Consider the following 11,695-nt stretch of genomic DNA (forward strand, 5'->3'; position numbering starts at 1 on the left):
ATATCTAATGGGGGAGGGTGGGGCAACAAAAATAACTGCTTATAATGGGGATCAAATTTTGCTAATACTCTCTGAAAATACTCTTTAAAAATCTGAAACATACCCATGGGATTTTAAACTCTACTCTTTTAAAAATGCCATGTCTCTTTCCCATCAGTGATATGGTCATTATTATGCTAAGCCTGGGAAATATGAGCCGGTGTTATGGTGGCTAAATAGACCTTTTTGAGACACTAACAAGAAAAAACAACACTCTTCCTGAGGGATTTTAACTGTGTATCTAATTCTCCTATTGGGGCAGTAAGGTTGTTTGCTTTTTTAAAAGTTTTTTTAAAAAAAACTTTGAAACCTTTGACATTGACAGATGTGTCAGGTAAGGCTATGGCTGCAGTGTTACTAATTCCTAGGTATATATAAAAGTATTTTTAAATGACATACCAAATTCCAGAGGTTTAGGAAATGCCTGTAAAAGTAAACATATATTCAAGGTACTCTGAATATGCCTTTTTGTTAATTAGAAATGTCTTCAGTTCTTGGAAGGTTGCTGGTAATTAACAATGACAAGGATCCAAATCAGTCCTTTTTATTACCCACATTATTAGAAGGAAATAATTGAAAATACATGCTTGGAGGTAATGAACAGACAACTTTTCATTACCAAAAAAGGTTTCTGTACATTGTTGTGGCAATGTTGTGTGTTTAGAAAGTGAACTTTTCCAAAAGCAAATAAAGATAGGTTCCTCGGATGACCAAAAGTGAAAATCAATATTTCCATGTTTCATCAATCAAGATATAAAATAAAATTAAAGCAAAATATTTTACATTAAAAAATAAAGAAAAGGGGTGTTGACATCATGGGGAAGGGGGCTGCATCTGGTTGTTATTCCCAAAGAGGCCATTGCCTCTGGGTTTTAGGACTTGTCTGCCATAGGAACACTGGTGGGTTAAGTTTCTGAGAGAGAAACTTTAGTGAGTGAAACTTGTACAGAATCTCAGCTAGGGACCTAGGTATTTCTGGGCTACTGTTGGTTAGGGTTTGGCATACTGTCGCCATCTGGGATATCTGGCTGGAGCTTGCATAAGAGTAAAGCTCCAGGATAGAACCTATAACCTCATTTTACTACCTTTCTTTTCTCCCTTTTGGTCAAGAAGGCATCCTCAATCCCTCGATGCCAGGGCCAGGCTCTCTCTTGGAGATTCACCGCCCTGGAGTCATGTCCCACGTAGGGTAGATTACCTTTAATTTTATCTCAGAACTTGCTGCTCTCCTATTTCTTGACCCAGGGGAACCCCTAGCAGGACAGTGCTCATCAGCCATCATTAGAATCGTTCAATTTCACAAACAGCTCGAATCACACTACTCATGCAGAGAGCAAAATATCTCGTTCCTTCATTCACTAGATGCTAATGGCTCGTCTTCTGTGTACCAGGCATTCTTCTTGGAATTGGGGGTTTGTCTGGCGATGCCGGAGATATGCAACATGGCCGCTAGGGCTGATGCAATAACGGCTTAAGTTGCCCTCAGCCTTCTTTACGGAAGTGACAGCCGTTCGCGCCTAAGATTCACGCCTAGAGTGCTAGCTTTACAATCTGCCTTCTACCCCAGCAACAGTAGCCACCAATCCTGTGCTAGCCTTACATCTGCCATCCGCCCTAGTAACAGCAGCCACCAATCCTAGACCGCCACCCGCCCTTCCTAGCCACTCCCCCTCTCTCCTAGAGTATATATGCTCTGCCCCTTCAATAAAGATTTGCAGCTTGATCAGAATCTTTGTCTTGCTGTCATTCCTTGTGTCTCTTGTCCCATACCATTCCTCCCTCACAGGACTTGGAGCCTTCCGTTGAACGTCCCGCAGGCCGAGACAGGGGTTCAGTAGTGAATAAAACATTTTCTTATTGTTCTCAAGGAGCTGTGAGGGTGAGCCACACAATAAAATAAGAGAATAAATATGTTAAGTGGTAAGTACCACAAAGGAAAAAAAAAAAAAAAAAGCCAAGTTCCATTTATATCAAGTTTAAAAACATGCCAAATGAAATAATATATTGTTTAGGGATGTATGTACATTTGGCAAAATGATAAAGAAGAACAAGAGAAGGATAAGCACAAAATTTAGAATAATGGTTACTTTCCCAGGCAGAGAGGGGAAAGGGATCAGGGAGAAGCACAAAGGGCTTCAAAGTATTGGTAATACTCTGTTTCTGAAGTTCTAAGTCTCCCCCCCCCCTTTTTAATATAAGAAAGATTTAATAGTTTAAAAAACCTTAAAAATAATAAAGTAAGTCCTGTAAACCAGCACTGTCACCCCAAGTGTTAGGTTCAGAGCTGTTCAAGAATCCACACAAATGCAGTGAGTCATGGTTTAAGTAGAGAGATTAAGGTTTATTAGAGGAAGAAAGCAGAAGAAAGCAGGTGGGAGCCATCAGAAAAGAAAGAAAAGAAAAATGGCTCTGGCCCTCTTTCTGAGAGCAGCATTTTTTAAAGGAAAAACCCACATTGGGTATTGGGGGGGAAGGCCCTGCTGAGTGTGTTCTGGGCCTCGACTGGGTGAGTGCTTATCAGTTTCTGCTGACTGGTTACTAGGGTTTTAACACACTACTCTTCTTTGATGTGCACTATATTATCTATGTGGAGGAAGCAGGCCTTTTGGCTTGTTTGTGGTCATTTATCTTTATGGGCATATCTGATCTTGCCTTGTCTGCCCCCTGGAGTCTAGGTGCCACTGTGACTGGGATTCCTAAAATGGCCTTCAACCCTTAGTTTATGGCACACCCGGTATTTATGAGATAAGCAGCAGGGCCCGTGGATCAGACATTCCTACTATATTTAGACTCTTTTTCTGGGGCCTGACACCAAGGTATATACCCAGCAGAAATATGTACATTCCTGTCAATGGGAATTCATAAACTACCCAGATGCCCATCAGTGGTTGAATGGATAAATGAATGTGGTTGTATTCACACAATGGAAGGCTCTAGAGCTATGAGAATGAATGAACTAAAACCACACACAATGAATGAGCCTCACAAACTTGACATTGAGTGAAAGAAATCAGTCACAAAAGAGTGCATTCTGTGTGATTCCATTTACATGAAGCATGAAAACAGGCCAAATTAATCTATGCTGTCAAAAATGAGGAAAGTGGTTATGCCCGGCGGAAGGGTTGAGACTGGAAGGGGATAAGGGGGCTTCTGGGGGCTGGTAACACCCCATTTCTTCATTGGATGCTGGTGTTGTGTGTGTGTTCATTTAGTAAAAATTTAGTGGGCTGCGCACTTGTAGCATGAACTTTTTCTGTACGCATTAATTATACTCTGATACAGAGTTAAAGAAACAAAGCAGAAGAGCATGTAGAAAACCTGGTGGTGGTGGGTGTGCTATTTTCTCTCAGGCAGGCTGGCGAGGTCAGGGACGAGCCCAGAGCCGCGGGAGCCAGGCAGGCATCTTATCTCTCCAGGGCAAGAAGGCTCTTGGGAGTGCTCATTGTCAAGGGTTTGCTTTGTCTTCGACTGTGAGTTCCACAGACCTGCCCTTCTCCATCCCCCTTTGAAATTCCAGGGTCTGCTTCAGGACCTTGTACACGGCTCACCTACAATTTAATTTTTTTTAATTTTTTTCTATTTTGTGCTCCCAGTCTCTCCCAGGATCTCCTTCTGGTTTTCAGAGATGTTTTCTTTGGTCTCATGGTCTCTAACTCCTTTCTTTGCACTTCACCATGCTTCCTTCTTTTGAAAAGGAGGAGATGAATGCTGAGAGGTGAAATAACTTAAGTCCATCCCAGGAGCAGAGCTGGCCTCGGCGATCCAGTACTAATGATTCCAACACTCCCTGTTGCAGCCAATTCCTAGTAGCGCAGCTTGACTGCAAAGTACATGTCTGCCTGTTTACCCCTCCTCACCTCACCCCACCTGTTGCCGGGGGCAATGCAGAAATTAAGATTAGAGACAAAAATATCTTTTGGAGACTGGGAGCAGGGGACACACTGCCTGTCGGGGGAGTGTGTGAGTCCCGTTCCCCAGACCCTTATTTATTATGCTTTTAGGGTAGAGTAAGGCTTTACTGTGCACGTAGATATTTTCCCATGGTTATTTACATCAGTCTGCAAACAGCCCTTACCTTAATCTCAAGGACAATAACAGAAAACAGTCCTTCAGCCACATTCTCACATCCGGGCTTACTTTAACGAGGTGTGCCTTGGCAGTGTTCTGTCTCAGCAGGGGCCCAGTGTTCCAGGCCCCCACCGCAAGTATGCAGGAAGGAGAGGAGAAACTTCAGGCCCTGTTTCTCACATGTCCCCCTTTCTGTTTTCTTATTGCAGACGTGATGGCTGGAATTGCAGATTTCTCAGTTAAATCGGAGACTGCTTGTCTCGGGCATTGGAGGACTAGACATAAACATAAAAGACAAATTAATATTATAAAGACACTTTTTAACATTTTACTACTTAAGCTTTTAACCCATGGTAAAGGATTTAGTTGTTGTATTCCATCAGCAATGCCCTAAAAGATTTTAGATGAGGATAAAATTTGGAGATTTGCTTGTTGAATTGCATAAACATTGGCTTGTAGCTAGGAAATATCAATAGATACATTTTCATGATGTCCCATTAAATGTTTTTTAATTTTATCCCAGCTTACTGCCAAAGAATTGTATTTATGTGGAGTTATGCAAAAGGTGGTTATGTTCCAATCACATGTTAATTGTATTCTATGCCTTAGATCTTCTATTTCTTCTCCAAGTAAGAGAACAGCATTTTATAAGTTAACCAAATGCTGGTTAACTTCTTTATCAATTTTCAGCTGTTCTCCCCAAGCTTTACTACCATTCTCATGCCATGTTTATACAAAGTGTGCTGTCTATACTGACTGATGAAGTGTGGTGCCAGCTACAGCAGCGGCAGTGGTTATTGCCATTAAACCTACAATAAATGCAATTAATATACTTAGAAATCTTTTTACTTTATGTAACACTTTATTTAATAATGTTAATAGTATATGCATATCAGGAGATGATTTCCAGGGCCTTTCCTGAGTCACTGGTATCCAGAGGCCCTTTTGTCTTTGTAAGATAATTAAGGTAAGATTGCTGTTACTTAAGGTTCTATTTGCACAAGAATATAATGCACAAGTGGCATTAGCATTAAAAGAAACTTTCTTAGAACTCATGTTAAGAGGGAGATTACCTATCCAAAATACATATGCTTCTCTAACATAAGCTTGCACACTAAACTGTTTGAACTTAGTAAAGTTTAAAGTGTAATTATTTTTATGGGAATATGTTCCATTCCATATTTCAATATACTGTAGAGCCATTGGAATCTTCCAAATAGATGTTTGAGGGGCATAATTGTTTAAAAAAGACCATTCCCATACCATGTCATATTATAGGTTTTCTGGCTTCTGTTTGCATGCTATTAGTATCATTTAGAAGGGATGCCAAATTATGCATATGAATTTTCCATCTTAACTGTTCATGTGCCGAACAGGACTTGTTTCAGCCACTGCAGTTCTGCACTGCGAACCCCTTAGGGGACCAGTCAGTTACAATTCCATAGGAACCATTAAGCAGTAGCACTCCATTAGTCCCTCAACAAGTTTCCCAGTGTATTCTCATTAAGTCTGGAGACCAATGCTTCAGCGCTTGGCAGACAGGACGCTGTGGGGTTTCATCATTTATACTACTATTACGTTGGTATGCAAAACTCTGACCTGTCAACAAATATAACATAGAATGAGAGACATTTCCATGCTTTGGAATTATTGAAAGCCATGCTTGTTGCTCAAAAGATAAACATTCTGTTGCGTGTCCCAAACATAGCAGTAAATGTAAGAAGGCCAAAGTAGAATTATACTGAGTGCCTTCCTCTTTAGGATGTTCTGGTAGCCTGCCATCCTCTGGGCCAGGAAGCCATGCTGTATCACGGAGATAAATAAGAGGGGCTGGATCATCCCATTCCATAGGCCGTAATAGAGGAGGATTGGGGATATATGCCCCATAAGTATAATTACGAGCATGGGCATCTACTAAAGGAAGCATACTTACAGTAGTAGTTACAATAGCAAATAAAGCTATCACCAGATTAGAGGGAGTGAATGGCCAGTGCTCCTGTCATACCAGCCGTTCAGCCTGTTGGCACAAATTTTTAATTTGTCCCCATGTAGGAGGAGAAGCCTCAGTGGTGGCCGGCGACGGTCCAATGCGAGTTGTTTTCCTTGAGAGGCCCTCCATCTGCATTACCGGAGGTTCTAGGTCCCACATGAACCTTCTCTTTTTCCCGCTCATGGTACGGTTTCAAGTGTCATGCAGGCACCTAAATAGGAGTCTGATCTTCACCTGGAGAGACACAAGCAAACCCTCGCCCCCATGTTAACAATTTTCCTATTGTCCACTGCCCTGTCACAGGGTCCTTCCACCACACAGAGGACTTTTAGTAAAAATATATTTGGACATAGTACGGGGGCTGAAGAAATGTCTTCCCGCAGGAGTGCCATCAAGTTTCTCATAAAAATTTAAACAAATTCAAGGTAAACAAAACACGGGAGAGACGGACCGCAGGAGTGATTTTATCCATACTCTCATCTCCCCCTTTTTGTTTTTGTAAATATTCTTTTAATGTTCTGTTGGCAAGTTCCACTACAGCCTGTCCTTGCAGATTACAGGGAATGCCCGTGGGGTGATGTATGTGTCACCTGCGAAGGAAAGCAGCCAAATGAGAACTGTCATAGGCTGGTGCATTATCAGTTTTTAAAGCTTTGGGAAGTTCCATGACAGCAAAACAAGAATATAAATGAGCAATAACATGACGAGTGGCTTCACTAGTTTGTGCGGTTGCCTAGAGAAAATTAGAAAAAGTATTAATAGTTATGTGAACAGCAGATAGTCTGCTAAAAGATGGAATATGAGTGACATCCATTTGCCATAGATTATTGGGGGTAGGGCCATGAGGATTTACCCCAGGGTTCATTGTAGGAAGATGTAGGACTTGACATGCAGGACAATGTTGAACAATGTCCTTAGCTTGTGCTTTTGTAATGGGAAAACAGTGGCACAAACCTGCAGAATTTAAATGAGTAAGCTCATGAAAATGAGTAGCTTCCTGAAATACAGGGAGCAACAATTTATTAGTGGCTGCAGTGCCTTCAGCTAATGGGCTAGGTAAATTAGAATGCACACGAATGTGTGTGATGTAAAATGGGGATGTACGGGCACAGACAGTGCCTTGCAATTGGGAAAAAAGGTGGTACAGAAGTTGCAGCAAGGAAGGTTTAAGCAGAGCAGTTTCAATATTTTGTGTAACATGAACTACACAAGCAGAGTTACATAAAAGATTAATTGCTTCAGGAATATCTTGCAGGGCAGAAAGAACCGCAAACAGTTGGGACTGTTGGGCTGAAAACTGTGGAGTGGATAATTTATGAGTTTTATAATTAGTATAGGCCGCTGCACCTTTATTGGCTTTTCATGAAGAAAGAAATGGGTTATGGTGAGCTTTAGTAGTAAATGTCTTTTAAGGTTTTGCTACAAAATGTAAAGTTGATGAGGTTTGGAATAGCATGTAAGTGCATCCTATTTAGATTATTGGAAATGACATTTTACAAAATGAATTTTATTTTCAAATTAAGATTTTAATAATTTTACTGTAGTGACATAATAAATAAATCACTGACAATTTATAAAATAATTAATAAACTGTAGTTGATTACACCAGTAGGTTGAAGAAATTCAGTGTTTCAATAGTCACCCTAACCCAATTTTCTATTTTGCAAAGCATTGTTTTGTTATTAGAATAACAAAGAATGTGAAATAGTTGAGGTAATTTATTTCCATTGCTCACTATGTGGTTATACAAAGAATAAAGAAGCAGATCTTCTATTTTTCACCAATTTTATACTGTGTCCACTGAATTACAAAGTTTCTGATGTATTCATGATTATAAATTATATATTAAAGTTCTTAAATGAACACTCTCAAATATAACTGGGCACCTTGATATCAATTACAGTTTAAATTTACAAGATTAAATTTATAATTTCACCAAGTAGGAGAAATATGAGCACAATACATTAATAAGAATTTTTAGAGGTGAGGATATTGCAAGTGAATTAAATTTAATTTAGATAAATGGACTTAGTCTGGTAAAATTACTTACAAAAAGGAAAGTAAGTTAAGTGTTTTTAAAAGCAAAGAAGCTATTAATAATAGCATGAATTATATTCCCCTATATTTTTCTAAGTACTGCTATCACTGGAGCATGATAGACATTATATATATATATACACATACATATGTATATGTATATAAATTATAGAAGTAATAAATTTTAAGTGCTTGATTTAACTCTTTTTAATTTAAAAGATAACTAAGTAAAGTGGTTATATTTTCCCAGGCTTTATTTTCACAGTATACTTATGGGACTATGTTAATACAATTTTTAAAAATATTTTCCACTTTACTTACATAATTATTTTAATGATTTAATATGTCTTAAAATACATTTTAAAATGTATTTTAAGTGTCTATTATGTGCAGACAGACATAATTAAATATAATATGTTCTTAGTGAAATCTATTCATAAATATTTAAAAGTAGTAGAATTTAGAGAGATACATTATCTTTGTTAAGAGTGGGACAAAAAGCAGATTCATAATATAATACTATTATATTATATTATATATATATTATATTATAATCCATAATATAATCAAATAGATTTGATCTGGTAAATCTCATTTAATGACAAGCAAGTTACGAGTGAGAAAACATTCCCTTTATATATGTATATTTTTAATGAGACAATAAATAAGTTAAATAAAATGGTCACCTGAATTGGGCACTGCTGGGAGGAAACCCTTTCTAGGAAGTATTTTTCATAAGACAAACAAAACACACACACACACACACACACACACACACACACACACACACACACGATTTGCAGGGGCTTTTTGAGAAAATGGAATAATTGAATGCACTTGACAAAATTGCAGAGAAGTTATTTTGACAAAACAGATTTTTTGCTTTTTACAGCCACCCATTTTTTTTTTAAAGTTGTGAGAGTTCATTGTTAAGCAATGTAATTACTAATTTTTATATTTTCTAACTTTGACCACAGCAATAATTGTTTCCACAAACCTTTTATGGCTTTCCATATTCATCTCTTAACCTTGACTGCAAAAACAAATTTCCCACTTCACAAACTTTTTGCAACTTCTGTATTCATTCAGGCTTTATCCTACATTCTTAAACAATCAGTTATTTAGAGCAAAGCTGCTTTCTCTTTCCCTCTAATTAGAAAAACATTCTTTACAATTTTTATACAACATGCTATCATCATTAAAATCAAACTTGCTAGAACAATGGTAAACATTTAAAACACTTTACTTAATGCATTCTGAAACAGCAATAAGCAATCTTTTGGCAGGGATTAATGGAATGTATAGGTGTTACATTGTTCAATTACAGGACGCCGAGAATTCTTAGGAACAGGAATTTGTTGTTTGTGTTACCCATCCTGCAAAGGCAGAGAAGGCAGAGACGGCCAATCTTCCTCCTCTCTAATTACATCCTTTTTTTCAGACTCCTCAGGGAGAGCCCTGGGCTGAACAGACGATTGAAGGGGACATGGGGCAGTACAAACTAGCCCCCAGGTCATTAAGGTTCAGACGGATATTTTGCTTCCTAATTCATGTTTCTTCTTAAGGAAGTAGCTGACTAGTTCCCAAAATTCTAAATTTAAAGTGCCTCGGTCAGGAAACCAAGAACAATATTTTTTGATTACTTGTAATAACTCCTGAATTTTGCTTTCGTTTGGTTTTGCTCCGTCCGCCCTTAACAACTGTTTCAAAAGAGAAGTGCAGGGGTGGTATTTTGTGGAGCTGTCTCCCTTCCCCATTACACCCTGCTGATGCTCGCCAGTATTCTTACCTAGAGAAGCAGTCAGGCCTCTGCTCCACCTCAGCCGATTAAACGAGCCTTCCCCAGAACGGAGCGGACCAGCCGCTTGGAGAAATTAAGATTAGAGACAAAAATATCTTTTGGAGACTGGGAGCAGGGGACACACCGCCTGTCAGGTGAGTGTGTGAGTCCCGTTCCCAAGACCCTTATTTATTATGCTTTTAGAGTAGAGTAATGCTTTACTGTGCACGTAGATATTTTCCCATGGTTGTTTACATCAGTCTGCAAATGGTTCTTATCTTAATCTCAAAGATAATAACAGAAAACAGTCCTGCAGCCACATTCTCACATCCGGGCCTACTTTAACGAGGTGTGCCTTGGCAGTGTTCTGTCTCAGCAGGGGCCCAGTGTTCCAGGCCCCCACTTCAAGCATGCGGGAAGGAGAGGAGAAACTTCAGGCCCTGTTTCTCACACCCACCCCCAACACTTAGGCCTTGTTCCTATTTAAGGGGCTCATAGCTCTACTGCAGCCTTTCACTGTGACTCTTCCTTTGCCTGTCCATCTCGCCTAAAAGCTGAGCAGCTTGTGGTTCAGGGCTGTGATGCCCTCGACAATTTATTCCCAAAGCACATTGCTATTACACAGCCGTCTTCCATAAGTGCTGGTTGAATGAATGTGCCCGAGTTAAGTGAATGAGGAAAAGCAGGGTTGGGTTGGGAAGTTGGTTGATGGCTATTTGATGGGGTATTAATCAGTACCAGGAAGAAGAGAGAGAAGGAGGGAGTGTAAGGCAAGGGGGTCTAGTTTCAAAGAAAAAATTAAAAAATAAAAATCTGCACTGAAAACAAGAGTGCTAAGAGAGGCAGCAAATTCTCCCTGGGTATTCAGCTCTCCACAAAACCCAAAGCGGGTGGGTGCCCCTTGGTTGTGACGGTCTCCATCTCAGTTTGCCAGAGCCACTATGACAAATACCACATGACGGCTTGGCGTAACAGCAGGAGCTTATTGTCTCACGGTTTCAGAGGCTAGAAGTCCCAAATCAAGGCGTGGGCAAGGCCTGCTTTCTCCCCTGAGTCTGGAGCATCCTGGAGCTGGCTTGCCACACTCCTCGATGTTCCTTGACTTGCATCTCTGCCCTTGTCACATGACGATTCCTTGGTCTCCTCCTGTGGCTTTCCCTGACTTCTGGTTCTTCTTGTGGCTTCCTTGAATGCATCCAAATTTTCTCTCTTTATAAGGCCTCCAGTCATATGGATTAAAACCCACCTCAATTCAATTTGCCCTCACCTGAACAAATAATAACACCTTCAAAAGGTCCTGTTTACCAATGGGTTCATACCCTCAGGCACATGGACGAGGATCGAGAGCTTGTCTTCTGTTGGGACACCTGATTCAGTTTACCACAGTCTCTGTGGGGCGTTCACGTCAAGTCTGAACTCCCAGGCAACGCGTCCCCTTCGCTCTCCCTTGTCCACCCTGCCCGGTGGTAGTGTGGGATCACTGGGCCAAGGGGAAGGTATGTGCTTTGTAAGTTCATAACTTGGGGGAAACGATGAACCAGAAAGGAAGGGGACATATGGGTGTCTGGTGTTCAGCCTCTGAGCACCGGTGGCCTGGGTAAGGCTGCAGAGTCCCCTTCCTTGGCTCTCTGTGGCCAAGAAGGAGCAAAGCCTTTCTGATGTACTCAGGTTCTCTCAAAGCCCAGGCCACCTCCCTGCTCAAAAAAAGGATGTGATGGGCAGGCAGGGTTTATGGATGTAGATGCCGATAGGTGGGTAGCAGTGTGGAAGTACTCTTCTGA

The 11,695-nt window shown here is 40.3% G+C and overlaps 1 protein-coding gene and 1 long non-coding RNA gene across 2 annotated transcripts in view; one reads left to right on the forward strand and one right to left on the reverse strand.

Annotated features, from left to right (window-relative positions):
- Positions 1 to 3,949: 3,949 nt before the first annotated feature.
- LOC119517856 lies at positions 3,950 to 10,006 on the reverse strand. The gene is made up of 2 exons (XR_005213642.1): positions 9,924 to 10,006; positions 3,950 to 6,331 (listed from the first exon to the last, which is right to left on the reverse strand). It is a non-coding gene; the product is annotated as an uncharacterized LOC119517856 (long non-coding RNA).
- Positions 10,007 to 11,394: 1,388 nt separating this feature from the next.
- The window catches only part of LOC119517822 (NXPE family member 3-like), a 38,651-nt gene continuing 38,350 nt past the window's right edge, over positions 11,395 to 11,695 (forward strand). The window contains exon 1 of the mRNA XM_037814862.1: positions 11,395 to 11,410. The gene's annotated coding sequence lies outside the window, so the exon portion shown is untranslated. The remainder of the gene's footprint in view (positions 11,411 to 11,695) is intronic.

This window comes from Choloepus didactylus, chromosome 21, assembly GCF_015220235.1.
Source record: "Choloepus didactylus isolate mChoDid1 chromosome 21, mChoDid1.pri, whole genome shotgun sequence".
Taxonomy (NCBI): Eukaryota; Metazoa; Chordata; class Mammalia; order Pilosa; family Megalonychidae; genus Choloepus; species Choloepus didactylus.